General features: G+C 45.0%; 1 long non-coding RNA gene and 2 pseudogenes across 1 annotated transcript in view; all 3 read left to right on the top strand.

Moving 5' to 3' along the window:
- The first annotated feature begins 4,028 nt into the window (after nucleotides 1–4,028).
- LOC130297168 (U2 spliceosomal RNA) lies at nucleotides 4,029–4,205 on the top strand (annotated as a pseudogene).
- Nucleotides 4,206–4,900: 695 nt separating this feature from the next.
- On the top strand, nucleotides 4,901–4,995 carry LOC130297204 (U2 spliceosomal RNA; annotated as a pseudogene).
- A 5,340-nt stretch (nucleotides 4,996–10,335) lies between these two features.
- LOC130296212 (uncharacterized) overlaps nucleotides 10,336–15,805 on the top strand; it is a 121,710-nt gene continuing 116,240 nt past the window's right edge. Inside the window, exon 1 of the long non-coding RNA XR_008849160.1 lies at nucleotides 10,336–10,641. This is a non-coding gene — a long non-coding RNA (uncharacterized LOC130296212). The remainder of the gene's footprint in view (nucleotides 10,642–15,805) is intronic.

Raw genomic sequence — 15,805 nt, 5'->3', positions numbered from 1 at the left:
ATTGGAAGGATTAAGATTTTTTTAATAGAAGTAATTTACAAATCTGTTTAACTTTCCGGAGCCAGTTGATATATAAAAAAAAGTTTAGGCCTGGAATACCCCTTTAAGTTCTCAGGGTGACTCTTATGGTCTTCTGCACGAAAATGATCACATGGGGGGAGATTTATCAAAACCAGTGCAGAAGAAAAGTTGCCCAGTTGCCCATAGCAACCAATCAGATCGCTTCTTTCATTTTTCAGAGGCCTTGTTAAAAATGAAAGAAGCAATCTGATTGGTTGCTATGGGCAACTGGGCAACTTTTCCTCTGGACAGGTATTCATAAATCTCCCCCATGGACTATGAGAGTTTTCGTATATATATTAGGTTTTTCCAGGAGGAATAACAGAGGATCAGTACAGCAAAAGGTTCTTAGAAAAGGTGATCCAGATTTGTCTTTCATTCTATTTACCTGATAAGTTAGCTTATGCAAAACATGGATAAAAAATAAAAGCGCGCAACAATTTCGAGAGTGGGTGTAAAAACGGTGCACGATGGAAGGGCTTTGAGCTGGAACAGATTATATCTATGATTGTATAAAACCCTAAAAGAGATTAAAAATGTCATTCCAGAACTACAATTTTGGAGGCGAGAAGGGGGTCTTATCGAAGGGGGTCTTATCGAATGGGGGCTTATGGGAGGGGGGGCAACCCATGGGCTGACGGAAGCTGCTGATTAGCCCTGACATTTTGGCATTTGATGAATAATCCAGGTTGTGCCAAGACGAGAGTCTCAGCTGCGGGAGAAAGAATGTAAAAATCCAATGCAACCAGAAAACGTGTTATATAACGGAGAAATAATCACAATAGGTTAACTTGTCTGAGCTCTGACTTAGCGGAACGGTTCTATTCTGTCTGCACATTTACCTAACCTCATCAGCAATGGTCATAACCAACAAAGCGGCTCATTGACCCTGCACGGTTACAAGACCAGAATCTCAAAAGTAGGTCGACTGTGGCAACGGTGTCCTCACGATATAAGGCATAAAATCAGGAGATGTGAAGTATGATGAATGTAATTTGGTTAGATTATTTGTCCAACGTGATATCTATCTTATTCATTGTAGTACGAGTTATTAGGACGGACCAAGGAGTTTACCACAAAACCATGGCTCCACCAAGTGTCAATTCATGACTCCAAAATAAAGCAGTGGGAAAACTATTGGTCTACACTAGGCTCCTCTTATTTCTTTGGTTTCCAACAGAGACCAAAGAAAAGATGAACTTGGGGCCACAGGTGGTGTTACTTAATGGGTTCCTCAAAGTGCCATGATCCTGATACAATGCATTTTAGGGTATGTTTACAGCACATTTTGCCGCACAGGCCCCATAGGCTTTGTTAACCTGAATGTAGTCAGCTAGTGACTACGTTTACCTCTAATTTCTGAGTCTATTCAAGTTGTACTTCAGACCCAAAGGCATGGCAAGCTGCATTTTAGGGTTAAAGAAAATGACCAGAATGTAATCTCTGTTTTGGCCATTAAAGTCTACAACCTGTGCCTCTCCATGCATGGATTCATCTGGGTCCTGTTTTGACAGGATTCCATTGTATCCATGCAGTAGAGAGGCAAATCATGAAGTGGAAAGAACCTAAGAAGCATCTATACCTTTAAGAAGTGTTGTACCTGCCCTAATATCCAAATGGCTATCCCTGGGCCCAGGATTCTTCTAATCTTAAAAGGGTTGTCCCATAAAAAAAATAGGTCTATGGGTCAGAAGTAGGCGCCTGCTCTCTCTGAACCCCCACTATTCTTTGCACTTGACATTTCTCCATAACCCCAGCTTTCATGAAGGTAACCCGCCCCCTACTTTCCGCCTTTGGTGGACGGGAGGACTACACAGTCTCACCTCCTTTGTGGATAGGTCTAGACGCAATTTTTATACCTATAATGACTTGCGGTTGAAATATGACATCCTGGGCCCTCACCCATTCTTTTACTCACAGGCTTTTAGTTACCTCTGTAGTGTCACAAAACACCTGACAGACAAAGACTGGGACGACCCATTCCTCTCCCTGACTACCCCGACTCAGCTCTGCCCCGGACAAATAACTAAATACTACCGTTGTCTCGCAGATTCCGCTACTCAAGTTTCAATTCAGTCATCTCATACTGGACGACCATACAGGGCGACATAACAACGGACGACATCCTAAAGGCCTTAATGACTGCAGCTAAACATCTCCCCTCTGCGTTCTATTTGGATATGGCCTATAAAATTACGCATAGGGCATACATCTCCCCACACAGGGGTTGCCCCATTGGCAACACCACGGACCGCACATGCCCAAAATGCCGACCTCTTCCTCTGCTTTTGGTCCTGCCCTTCTATTAGGGCCTTCTGGGAGTGGGTTCGGTAGTATATGGCCTCTCATCTCCGCATGACTTGCCCTCTTACCCCCTATTGGTGTATCTTTGGCATTCCCCCAGATTCCTCCTCGATGAGACTAGTCCACGACAAACGCCTCCTATTCTATATCTCTGCAGCCACCTGGAAATCCATACTCCACTGCTGGATATCTGACTCACCACCACCTATCCGTCTGCTCCTTGAAAAGCTTGTCTTTCTTTTCTGTATGAACTGGATCGAATCTTCGCTGCTCAAAGAGAAACAGGTGAAACGTTTTACATGGACCAGATTCCATGGATCTATTCCCGGTACGCATTAGACAGAAGCTAAAGGACTGCTTCGGGCTCACCACATGAGATCTAGAACAGGCTATAGGTGGTGGAGATCCCTTGAATTTTGACCAATGATGCTCATCCCGCGCCATCATTTTGCTCTTTTGGGATCCTATTGCTCCGGGTGTTCGCGCATGCTCAGTTCAACTTAAGTCTCCTGAAGGTATTGGAAGTTGGTCTCCACTCCACATGGTGGTTAAATATGCATTCCAAACTTTCTATTCCTTGTGTAATGTCTTTCATTCTCCATTCTTGGTATAATGTGGTAGCCCTTGGGGGGTGTATGGTAGGGATGGTACGGTGTTGGTATATGAGGGGTTAATATTAACCCAGTCACTTGTGACGCCAGGGTGAGGGCTGGTATGCTGAATCTATCTACCTTCTCAGAAGCGATAGGTGCAATGAAATGACTGAAGGTCCACAAGCAGATTTAAGTTGAACTTGAATAACTTTACTGCAGTGCTTGCAATATCCGATGCGTAGTAACAGTCTCATATAACAGTTCTTAGGTTGCTTAGCGACTGGCAGAAGTAGGGGACCTTGCATTAAACTTGTAGTCTCTGAATTTAGGGAGGGATGTGCAGATCCGTCCGGATTTAGCGGAAATATTGGGTCCGGTGATACTGCAGAGTGCTTAGGGGATGACACACTCTATCATTTAGATCATGCAGCTGTTGCCGCAAGGCTCAGGCCTAACTCACTGCGATTTAGGTCTTCTCTCATCAAGAGCCAGGAGAAAGAGAGCGAGAAGATGGCCGCCGCTCCCTTATATGGGCAGGGGGCGTGGCGATTCTGATTGGTCCGAACGTCTGCCATTCACCAGTACATGGTGTGAAGGAATTACTGACGTAAGAGGGCCTCCAAAGGTCCTTAAGCTAATAGAAACAGGTAATTAACCATTTATATACAGAAATAATACTATATACATTTTTCTATGGACAAATTAGAAATCTATCTACTATAATAGAGGCGACTAGGGGCGGACTGACTAACAGAAATTACTAAGTCCTAGGGACTCTGGCTACGGGGACCCATAGATAAATAAGTACAGTATGAAATGCAGTACTGGGACACCACATAATGTTTTTTATTCTCCATTCTTGGTGTAATATCCTTTGTAATTCAGGTTCCCATGTATATGTACATTATCCAGTAGAACGGGTTTTACGTTTTTGAGAACCAAATGGCTTCACTAAACTCATCAAAACTCTTTGTTTGTGGAAAACAAAAATATCTACAATTGTAAGGTCTAATGCTCCAAATTGTGTATTGTCAGACACTTTCCAATAGAATACAGACAACAGTACACTCTATTGCTTCTCGGCCTTTTGGCTAAGATCAAGTGTAGTATCTGTTCTTATCAGTTTCATGCCAGTGGGGAGACACACTGGTGTGGGGCTGGGTGCTGCATGGAGGGGGTAGGTGTACCAGGGCTTTCCGGGGCTGGTTTTGAGGAATCAGCTTGACGGCTGCCCCGATGTGACCTGTTTCCTTCGGGTCTCACAATGAGGCTTCGAGAGTCTAGAGCCGAGGTACTTTTGTGCCTCGGGGAGTGGTGACCCCGAGGTGCCGAAACTCACTGGGAGAATTGGCTCACTGAGTGGAAGCACGGGCACCATAATATCTTCACCTTGTGGCACTCACCTCTTGATTTCCGGCCTTCTGGCTAGGATCAGAGAAATTTTTATAGATCTGGCCGGATGTCCGGGCAGTATATCTGCACACATTCACTTATTTATTTCTTTTTGTCTCACTGTGGCCATTAGGTTCCGCACCTCCCTGCAAACACCCCGGGTACTCCTGCTTTGTCAGGGTACCTACCGTTATCGGCTCTGCAGGCAGATACCTTGGCTGATGCCAAGGGGGATGCCGGGAGCATTTGATGTCCCTTAATATCTTCGGCAAAATGGGACATCGAACCTGGAACCTCGCAGGTACCTTTTGGTCCAGAGGCGAAGGGTAGGTTTGTTGGGGGACCTCTCTCCTATCGGAGGCCACATCCTCTGTGCACGTTTTTTAGTGTAACAGGTTTGCACTTTTTCTTGCACTTTGGGTGATTCGAGAGCACGTTCCTCGGCTCTTAAAATTTTTTTTTTTTAAATGTCTTTTATTCTCCATTCTTGGTGTACTGTATTTAATTCTCCATTCCTGCTGTAATGTCTTTTATTCTCCATTCTTGGTGTAATGTATCGGCCTTTTGGCTAAGATCAAGTGTAGTATCTGTTCTTATCAGGTAGTCCACTGGTAGGAATGGATGGTTACATGGAGGAGCAGGTGTTCCAGGGCATTCAGGGGCTGGTGCCTCGTAACCAGCTCAACGGCTGCACTGATGTGACCTGTTTCCTCCGGGTCTTGCCATGAGGCTGGGAGGGTCTAGAGCCGAGGTACTTTTGTTGCCCTGGGAGTGGTGACCCTGAGGTGCCGAAACACACTGGGTGTTATAACTCACTGAGTGAAGGCACTGCACCATACACTCTTCACCTTTAGCACTCACCCTTGGTATCCCGGCCTTCTGGCTAGGATCAGGGGAAATTTTTATAGATCTGGCCGAAGGACCGGGCAGTATATCTGCACTCATCCACTTATTTATTATAATTTTTTGTATATCACTGTGCCACTTTTATGTGTTTGTTTGTACACAGGATTTGTCAGGATTCGGTAGCCCTCCTGGCGGTCTAGGGTAGGTGTGTGTGGCCATCAGGTTCCTGCAACCCCTGGGCATCTTGGCTTCGGTCGAGATGCTATCAGTATACAGCTCCTAGGCTGATACCCTGGTTAACGCCTAGGTTGAAGCCAGGGGCATTTGCGGCCCCTTAGTAGCTTCGGCGAAAAGGGGCATCGAACCTGGATCCTTGCAGGTGCCTTTTGGCCCGGAGGTGAAGGGTAGGTTTGTTGGGGGCCTCTCCCCTGGTGGAGAATGACTTAGCGATAGTCCGCATCATTTGTGCACGTATTTTTAGTGTGACACGTTTGCACCTTTTCTTGCACTTTGGGTGATAGAGAGCACTTGCCTCTGCTCTTAAAATTTTTTTTTTAAAATTATTGTATTCTCCATTCTTGGTGTAATGTCTTTTATTCTCCATTCTTGGTGTAATGTCTTTTATTCTCCATTCTTTGTAATGCAGGTTCCCATGTATATGTACATTATCCAGTAGAACGGGTTTTACGCTTTTGAGAACCAAATGGCTTCACTAAACTCATCTACAATTGTAAGGTCTAATGCTCCAAATTGTGTATTGTCAGACAGTTTCCAATAGAATACGGACAACAGTACACTCTATTGCCATGAATAAAACTGGCCTAATATAGTCACTGGGAAACACCCCTGAAAAACACAAGACATTTCTAGGTGTCCCAAGAAGAAGAAAACATCTGATGAGGCTTAGGCAGGGGCGTACGTACCATAATGGCAGACCGTGCGGCTGCTATGGGGTCCCTGGAGAGAAGAGGGCCCATCCAGGTTGGTCCCATTTTTTATCTATTGGAAAATAAAACTGTGAAGAACTCCTCTCTCCAGGGAACCAAATTGTAAGCAAATTAATAAAGGAGGGTATTGACCAATCGATCATGAAAAGTAAAGGGGAAATAGATATAATTTTGTTCTGGGGGGCAAAATCATTGAGAATTTCCTGCCTGCTACTGTATAAGTGCCGCTAAGGGTTGCTACCTTTCTTGCAAAAAATACCAGCCATGCTAATTTGCATAACTAATTATATATGCGTGACATGACAGGATACACATATGCAAGGGAAATCTTGTCCCATTCTGAGCCCTATAACTTTTTCAGATTTTTTGTTTTGATGTAACATAGTAACATAGTTCATAAGATTGAAAAAAGACCAGAGTCCATCTAGTTCAACCTATAACCCTAATGGTCCCTACTGAGTTTATCCAGAGGAAGGCAAAAAAAACATCATACTAGAGGTAAAAATCCCTTCCCGACTCCAAATATGGCATCAGAATAAATCCCTGGATCATCATTCTGTCCCTATAATTCTAATATACATAACCAGCAATGTTATTATTCTCCATAAATGCATCCTGACCCCTTTTAAATTCTTTTACAGAGTTCCCCATGACACCTCCTCAGGCAGAGAATTCCACAGTCTCACTGCTCTGACAGTAAAGAACCCCATCTGTGGTTCTTTCCTCTAGTTGTAGAGGATGCCCCCTTGTTATAGATACAGTCCTGGGTATAAATAGATCAGGGAGAGATCTCTGTATGGTCCCCTGATATATTTATACATAGTTATTAGGTCTCCCCTAAGCCTTCTTTTTTCTAAACTAAATAACCCTAATTCTGATAATCTTTCTGGGTACTGTAGTCCTCACATTCCCCATAGAACCCTGGTTGCCCGTCTTTGAACCCTCTCCAGCTCCACTATATCTTTCTTGTACACTGGTGCCCAGTACTGTACACAGTATTCTATGTGTGGTCTGACCAGTACTGTACACAGTATTCTATGTGTGGCCTGACCAGTACTGTACACAGTATTCTATGTGTGGTCTGACCAGTACTGTACACAGTATTCTATATGTTGTCTGAATAGTACTGTACATAGTATACTATGTGTGGTCTGACCAGTACTGTACACAGTATTCCATGTGTGGTCTGACTAGTGATTTGTACAGCGGTAGAATTATTTCCTTGTCGTGGGCATCTATGCCCCTATTGATGCACCCATGATTTTATTTGCCTTGGCAGCAGCTGCCCGACACTGGTCACTAGAGCTAAATTTACTATTAACTAAAACTCCCAAGTCCTTTTCCACGTCAGTCGTCCCAAGTGTTCTCCAATTTAATACATAATCCCAGCCCGTATTTTTCCTCCCCATGTGCATTACCTTACATTTATCAGTGTTGAACTTCATCTGCCACTTCCCAGCCCAAGCCTCCAACCTATCCAGATCCATTTGTAACAGTGCCCTGTCCTCTATTGTGTTCACCGCTTTACAGAGTTTAGTATCATCTGCAAAGATTGCTACTTCACTATTCAACCCTCTACAAGGTCATTAATGAATATATTAAATAGAACAGGACCCAAGACGGACCCCTGTGGTCCCCACTAGTAACAGTCACCCAATCAGAATAAGTAACATTAATAACCACCCTCTGTTTCCTATCACTGAGCCAGTTACTTACCCACTTACACACATTCTCCCCCAGCCCAATCCCTCTCATTTTATGCACCAACCTTTTATGTGGAACCGTATCAAATACTTTGGAAAAATCCAGATATACGACATCCAGCGATTGCCCCTGGTCCAGTCTGGAGCTCACCTCCTCATAAAAGATGATCAGGTTAGTTTGACAGGACCGATCCCTCATAAACACATGCTGATATGGGTTCATACATTTCTTTTTATCAATATATTCCAAAATAGCATCTCTTAGAAAACCCTCAAACAATTTACATACAACGGAGGTTAAACTAACAGGCCTATAATTCCCGGGGTCACCTATTGTCACCTTTTTAAATATTGGTACCACATTTGCCATGCGCCAGTCCTGGGGGACAGTCCCTGTTACTATAGAGTCCATGAATATTAAAAATAGGGGTCTGTCTATTACACTACTTAATTCCTTTAGAAAACGGGGGGTGAATGCCATCTGGACCTGGCGATTTGTCTATTTTGATTTTTTGTAGGCGGCACTGTACTTCTTCCCAGGTTAGACAAGTGACCTGTACTTCTTCCTGAGTTAGACAGGTGACCTGTACTTGGGTATTTACCTTATCTCGCTGTATTTCACCTGGCATTTCATTTTCCTAGGTGAACACAGTGGAGAAGAATTTGCTTGTAATATATTTATATATGTGACTTTTTGATTGCTTTTTTTTTTTTTTTTTTAGCAAATACGGGAGTTGCAGTTAGTTACTAACTACAACTCCCAGCATGCTCTGATACAGCCTGTGGGTCAGCAGCTGCCCCAAACGAAAACTACAACTCCCAGCATGTTGGACTATATAGTATAGGTCAGCGTACCCCAACTAAAGCACCTCCAGCTGTTGCAAAACTACAACTCCCAGTATGCCCGGACAGCCAACGGATGTTCGGGCATACTGGGAGTTGTAGTTTTGCAACAGCTGGAGGCACTCTGGTTGGAAAACACTGACCTATACTATATACTATATAGTCCAACATGCTGGGAGTTGTAGTTTTGCAACAACTGGAGGCACTCTGGTTGGGAAACACTGGTATAGCATATGGTGCAACAATCCACAAGTTGGCGGATTGGTTGGATAAATACCGGCCATTGATACCGGCAGGGTGGCCAAAATACCGGCCAGTTGTCAACCCTAGTACCGCTATCCTCTTATGTGGGATTTATATGCCAGAGGAGAAAAAAGTCCTGACACACACAGAAGTTATAGGAAGAAGTTAAGGAATAAAACAATGAGGCTTACGTTAAGATATCTGGAATTTTTGGCAGGGAGCTCCCTTTATTTTATAACACTCTATGTTTCAAAGTGGCCAAGATGATGGAACAAAGCGGTTTATAAAAATTGCCTTCAAAAGGTCTACAGATGGCGGCTCAGGGCTCGTGCAGTCCGAAAAATCCACTGTGCAGACAGCTAAATCCCACTCACTAAGGAGGAAGGAATGCCAGGCCTTCTACTACTATGAACGGGACAGAGGGCTTTATCCGACCATTCTTTGAGTAATTTGAGTTATCCCCTCCGTCTGCACAGTTACCTCACCATTCACAAAGGAATGGCTTCATATTTTGGTTATGTAGCTGTGTTGAATGAGATTCTCCTTAGTGCGAACTTTCACCCAAAGCCGTTGCTTATTAGGCTTCTAAGTAAGAGACGGCACAGTGACCTAGTTATTGGGTCCAACAGGGGTCCTACAGTCTATTATGTTTGTATGCAGAGGTATACACAGTTGTGGGGGGGACCCCATTGTAGATTTTGTGGGGGGACCCCATTGCAGTTATGATTTGAGGTTTGGCTTTGTTCACATCTAAACTTAAAGGGGTACTCCGCCCCTAGACATCTTATCCCCTATCCAAAGGATATGGGATAAGATTTCTGATCGCGGGGGGGGCCACTGCTGGGGACCCCCGCGATCTCCCTGCTGCACCCGGCGTTCGTAAGAGCATCGGGTGCATCGTCGGTGGCTCGTGACGTCACGGCTGCGCCCCGCTCATGGCGTTACGGCCTCGCCCCACTCATGGTGTCATGGCCATGCCCCCTTCAATGCAAGTCTATGGGAGGGGGCGTGACATTCATCACGCCCCCTCCCATAGACTTGCATTGAAGGGAGCGTGGCCATGACCGGAGCGGGGCGGGGCCATAACGTCATGTGGTGCCTTGTGGGCGTGAATGGTGATCGGGATGTTGCTATGCAAGTTAGTGACGCCAGGGTGAGGGTTAAATGCTGTATGACTTGGCCTATCGCCACCCTTATGAAAACTTGCATAAACTTTACTGAAGATTTTCTGTAACATGCGAACATACAAACAGTCTTTGTAACAGAGTCTATGAAGAGCTTGGCTGAGATTGACCGTTGGTTGGGACTTTTAGGAAGTTCTTTAGCTTGTATGGATTTAGTATGCGTAGATGCGCTGGATTTAGGGTTATGTTTAGGTCCAGGGTCCTTGCCAACATTAACGGGGAATTTATAAGAACTCACTGTGTAATTCAGCCGAGGCCGCAAGGCTTTGGCCTAGTAATTGTCGTTGAAAGTTGCGGAGGTCCTACCTCATTCAGTGACAGCAACCCAAGAGAGAGAATAATGGCCGCAGCTCCCTTATATGGGCAGGGGCTGGCCGTTCTAGGATTGGTCCACGCCATCTGTCAATCAGCTTTACAAGGCATTGTGGGTATCACATGTCCCATGAACCTCCAAAGGTCCTTTTGAGCTACCATAGAGACTAGAACATCGTCACGTGACCCGCAGGTGCTGCGATGCTAGCGCAAGGTAAGTACACTTTTTATATACATTTATTTACATAATATATTAATTATTTAAGGGGTGACTAGGGGAGGACTAGATACGGGAGGCTCTGGGGATTTACAAAGTGGGCATTTGAACTCATTTTGGCTTCTATAATTAATAAACTAGGGAGTAAGGACTATACGGGAGATTTATCAAAACCTGTGCAAAGGAAAAGTTGCCCATAGCAACCAATCAAATCGCTTCTTTCATTTTGCAGAGACCTTGTTAAAAATGAAAGAAGCGAGCTGACTGGTTGCTATGGGCAACTAGGCAACTTTTCCTCTGGACGGGTTTTGATAAATCTCCCCCTATGACAAGAGCCCCGCTGTGCGCAAAATATGTCACGCCAGAATCAAATACTGGGGGAATACGACAAACCTACGTGTCCACATGGCCAGGCATCATGGCGACATAAAGGTAAACGCAAAACAAGCAGCTACCCCCCGCGTCTCAGATGACTCTTCAACAAGCTAATTCTGCCAAAATCGCAATATATCGTCTTTGAGACAGAATCGGGATATATCGTATCGTCATACGTGTATCGTGATACATATCGTATCGCCAGATTCTTGCCAATTCACCCTATAGTATATAGTATAGGTCAGTGTTTCCCAATCAGGGGTGCCTCCAGCGGTTGCAAAACTACAACTTCCAGCATGCCCGAACAGCCAACGGCTGTCCGGGCATGCTGGGAGTTGTAGTTTTGCAACCGCTGGAGGCGCTCTGGTTGGGAAACACTTGTATAGTATATGGTACAACATTCCGGGTGTTGGAGGATTGGTTGGATAAATATCGCCCATTGCATGGCCGGTATTTTTTATATAAAACTACCGGCAGGGCGGGGCCAAAATACCGGATGTACCGGTAAAATACCGGCCAGGTGGTATAAAACCCTTATTGAGAGTGACCAGTGATCTAAAGCCAAGCGGGACCTTCATTTATTACAGCCCAGCAGGATTTAGCTGAAGGTGAAACTGAATGTTCTGTCCTGGTGAATGGAAAGCTCCTGCAAGTTAACAGAATTAGAAAATAGCCTTAAATACCGCCTCGGGCATGTTTCCCTGGAAAAATCTACCGCACAACATAGCTAAAAATATAAGTGACTGCGGCTCCTGTATCCTGGAACTATGGAGAGACCAACAGTAAAAGTCATTCAATTCCCCTATAGACTTCCCCTATAGACTTCCAATATCCATGTGTGATGTTTGCTTTTATAATTTACTATAACGTCTGACATATCAGTCTAAATAAAGTATTATACTGCTGCCGTTGAAGCTGATGCTCCATCATAAAATCCATGTTACAGAGTTTTTTTTTATTTTTTTTTTAAAGATACAGCTTTTAATTCCTTTATGAACAGTCCATAGCAGTCTATTCATGACACCACTGCAAACGAAAGCGAAAGCCTGGAAATGGTCTGGGCAGAGACAGGGGGGGTGTAATGAAGAGACATGGGTGTGTAATGAAGAGACAGGGGTGTGTAATGAAGAGACAGGGGTATGTAATGAAGAGACAGGGGTATGTAATGAACAGATAGGGGTGCAATGAAGAGACAGCATGTGTAATGAACAGACAGGGTGTGTGTAATGAAGAGACAGGAGTGTGTAATGAAGAGACAGGGGTGTGTAATGAAGAGACAGGAGTGTGTAATGAAGAGACAGGAGTGTGTAATGAAGAGACAGGGTATGTGTAATGAAGAGACAGTGGTGTGTAATGAACAGACAGGGGAGTGTAATGAAGAGACAGTGTGTGTAATGAAGAGACAGGGGGTGTGTAATGAAGAGACAGGGGGTGCAATGAAGAGACAGCGTGTGTAATGAAGAGACAGGAGGTGTAATGAGCAGATAGGGGTGCAATGAAGAGACAGTGTGTGTAATGAAAAGACAGGAGTGTGTAATTAAGTGACAGGTGAGTGTAATGAAGAGAAATAGTAGTGAAATGGAGAGAAAGGAGAATGTAATAAAGAGACAGAGGTGTGATAAAGTGACAATGTGTGCAATGAAAAAACAGGGTGAAATGAAGAGACTGTGTGCAATGAAAAAACAGGGTGCAATGAAGAGACATGGGAGTGTAATGGAGACCAAGAGTAGTATAATAAATAGGCGTGTAATGACTGGGGGGGGGGGGCACAAAGAAGAGACAGGACTGTTTAATAAAGAGACAAGGAAGTGTTATAAAGAGACAGGGGTGTGATGAAAAGACAGGGTGTAATGAAGAGAAAGGGGAGTGTAATGAAGAGACATGGGTGTATAATGTAGAGACGGGCGGTGTAATGAAGAGACAGGGGTGTGTGATGAAGAGACTAGGGTGTAATAAAAAGACGGGGTGATAATGAAGAGACAGGGTGTTATGGGTTAATAATGAGGCATGGGTGTGTAATAAAGAGACAGTGTAATGAAGAGACAGGGTGTAATGAAGGGGCCACCTGTGTCTGGCTGGTGGGTAAGGAAACTGTAGGAGCTGCTGGTGCTTGTTGGTGGACCTAACAATCCTCTATACTGATGGTCTCTCTGGACTGTCTGGAGAATGTCAGCCATGTGTGTCCTCATGTACCACTGCTCCCAATTCCTCCTAAAAGCTTGGTCAGCACAACCTAGATGGCAGGCAATTTGTCAAAACGACCATCCTGCTTCTTCTTTTGGTTCAGTGATGACCAACCAACCCCTCCATCAGCCCCCCCCCCCCCCCCCCCCAAGCCCAAGTGTGTGAATTGGGCTAAATATCTTCGGGTGCATTTTAGAGGCATGTCTTGCTGTCAATGACCTGTTATCAGGAGGTACACTACCCAAAAGTAGTCTTTGAGAGATGTTTTAAGTTTTAAGCAAGAGTGTTTAATGAGACCCTCCCTGTAATCATTTACATATCTGTCTGAAACATAAGCGTATGCTAAGTTTTGCAGCAATCCGACATTTCTATCTGGGTGAATATTATTTTTTTTTGTCAATATGAGTGTACATATTTGGTTCTTTCAACATGAAAACCAAAGGGAACATTACAGTATAGGCATTGCCTGTGGTAAAGAACAAGCATTTTTGTATTTAAATTCCATTGGAGCAATTAAAAATGTATATGGACGTGCACATTAAAGGAGAACTCCAGAATATAAAAATTGTTGCCCATACTGCCGGCAGTAAAAAAATAAAGATGTACTTACCTTCCTCCACTCCCGCGGTGTCTCCGGTAATCGGCTCTGGTCTCCGCCGCGATCCTCTTCCTGGTTGCCGGTGGTCGGAGAGTCATACTGCGCTCAGCCAATCACCGGCCGCAGTGAAGTCCCGGCTCGGCCGGCGATAGGCTGAGCGGCAGTGTGACGTTTTCGGCCCCGGCAGAAGGTGCCGGTGTAGTGTAGAATTTTGTGTCCTGAAGCGTTCTCACACTGCCGCTCAGCCTATCGCCGGCCGAGCCGGGACTTCACTGCGGCCGGTGATTGGCTGAGCGCAGTAAGACTCTCCGACCACCAGCAACCAGGAAGAGGATCGTGGCGGAGACCGGAGCCGGTTACCGGAGGCCCCGGGGGAGCGGAGGAAGGTAAGTACATCTTTATTTTTTTACTGCCGGCAGTATGGGCAGCAATTTTTATATTCTGGAGTTCTCCTTTAAGTCATGGGGGGAGGTCAAAGACATTTTTGAACATAAACGTATGATTGATTTCCTGCACAAGTCAAAAAGGACCTGACATAAGCAAAGTGACCTATACTAAACATCTAGCAAAACACTATGCAAAAGACCAAACAGAAAACAGAAATATTTGCATAGTTATTACGTTTTGCTATGATAAAATGCAAACCTAGAAAAAAGCAAATATAGAGGGAGATTTATCAAAACCCGTCCAGAGGAAAAGTTGCCCAGTTGCCCATAGCAACCAATTCATTTTGCAGAGGCCTTGTTAAAAATGAAAGAAGAAATGTGATTGGTTGCTATGGGCAACTGGGCTACTTTTCCTCTGGACAGGTTTTGATAATCCTCCCCCTTAGTCGGGGTTACTCTTTTATTATTTGCTATATATATATATATATATATATATATATATATATAACAGTATAAAATCATGATAACAGCAAGGTCACAATATGGTTTACAGAGTGACCACTGGCCACTTTATTAGATACACTGAGTCCTTAATGTAGCCCCCACAAAAAAGAAGTCACAGGCTGTTAGATCTGGGGATGATGATGGAGGTCAGCACAACTGGGGAATAGTTGTTTCTGGGATGGTCTATGTTTCAGAAGAGTTTTATGTATCAGCTAATATCCAAATGGAAATATGGAGGTTCCTATCCCGCTGATAGACATTGTCGTATAACATCTAGAAGAGAAAGAAACACAAGCGCTCCATAGCGTAAACACGCCCAATAGAAGGTAAAGCCGGCGAATAACAAGGGGCGCTTACCAAAGTTAGTTGTGTAGCTTTATACACAACAATGAATCAAGTGTGTATAAATAAATTGGGGTCCTAGCTGCAGCTTTTCTGCCGTAGTAGCGTAAAAAAAAAAGTAGAATAAGCCTCACATAGGAGTGCAGAATTCAAAGTTAGCTCTGAAAGGATCCACCACAGGTATAGGAATAAAAAGCAGGGATTTAAAGGTATACTCCGCTGCTCAGCGTTTGGAACAAACTGTTCCGAATGATGGAGCCGGCACCGGGAGCTTGTGACGTCATGGCCCCACCCCCTTATGATGTCACACCCCACCCCCTCCATGCAAGTCTATGGGAGGGGGCCTGGCAGCCGTCACGCCCCCTCCCATAGACTTGCATTGAGGGGGTGGGGCGTGATGGCATGAGGGGGCACAGCTATGACATCACAAGCTCCCAGCGCCGGTGTGAGGTGGTTTTTTGCGCCCCCGTAGATCCATGCGTCCGCTCCTCCCCCAGCTCCCGGAACATTTCCGAAGCTAGAACTGGGGGAGGGCAGAGCAAGGGGAGGGAGGAGGTTCACGCCCCCTCCCTCATCTCCCCTCCCCGAGCTCGGCTGGACGCAGATCTCTACGGCACGCCCCCTCCCTGAGGACATAGATCTCCATGGCAGGTCCCCTCCATCATCTCCCCGAGCTGAGGACGTAAATCTCCACGGCAGGTCCCCTCCCTCATCCCCCCTCCCTGAGGACATAGATCGCCACGGCAGGTCCCCTCCCTCATCTCCCCGAGCT

Source organism: Hyla sarda, chromosome 12 (assembly GCF_029499605.1).
Source record: "Hyla sarda isolate aHylSar1 chromosome 12, aHylSar1.hap1, whole genome shotgun sequence".
Taxonomy (NCBI): domain Eukaryota; kingdom Metazoa; phylum Chordata; class Amphibia; order Anura; family Hylidae; genus Hyla; species Hyla sarda.
This window is presented reverse-complemented; position numbering and strand designations above follow the sequence as displayed.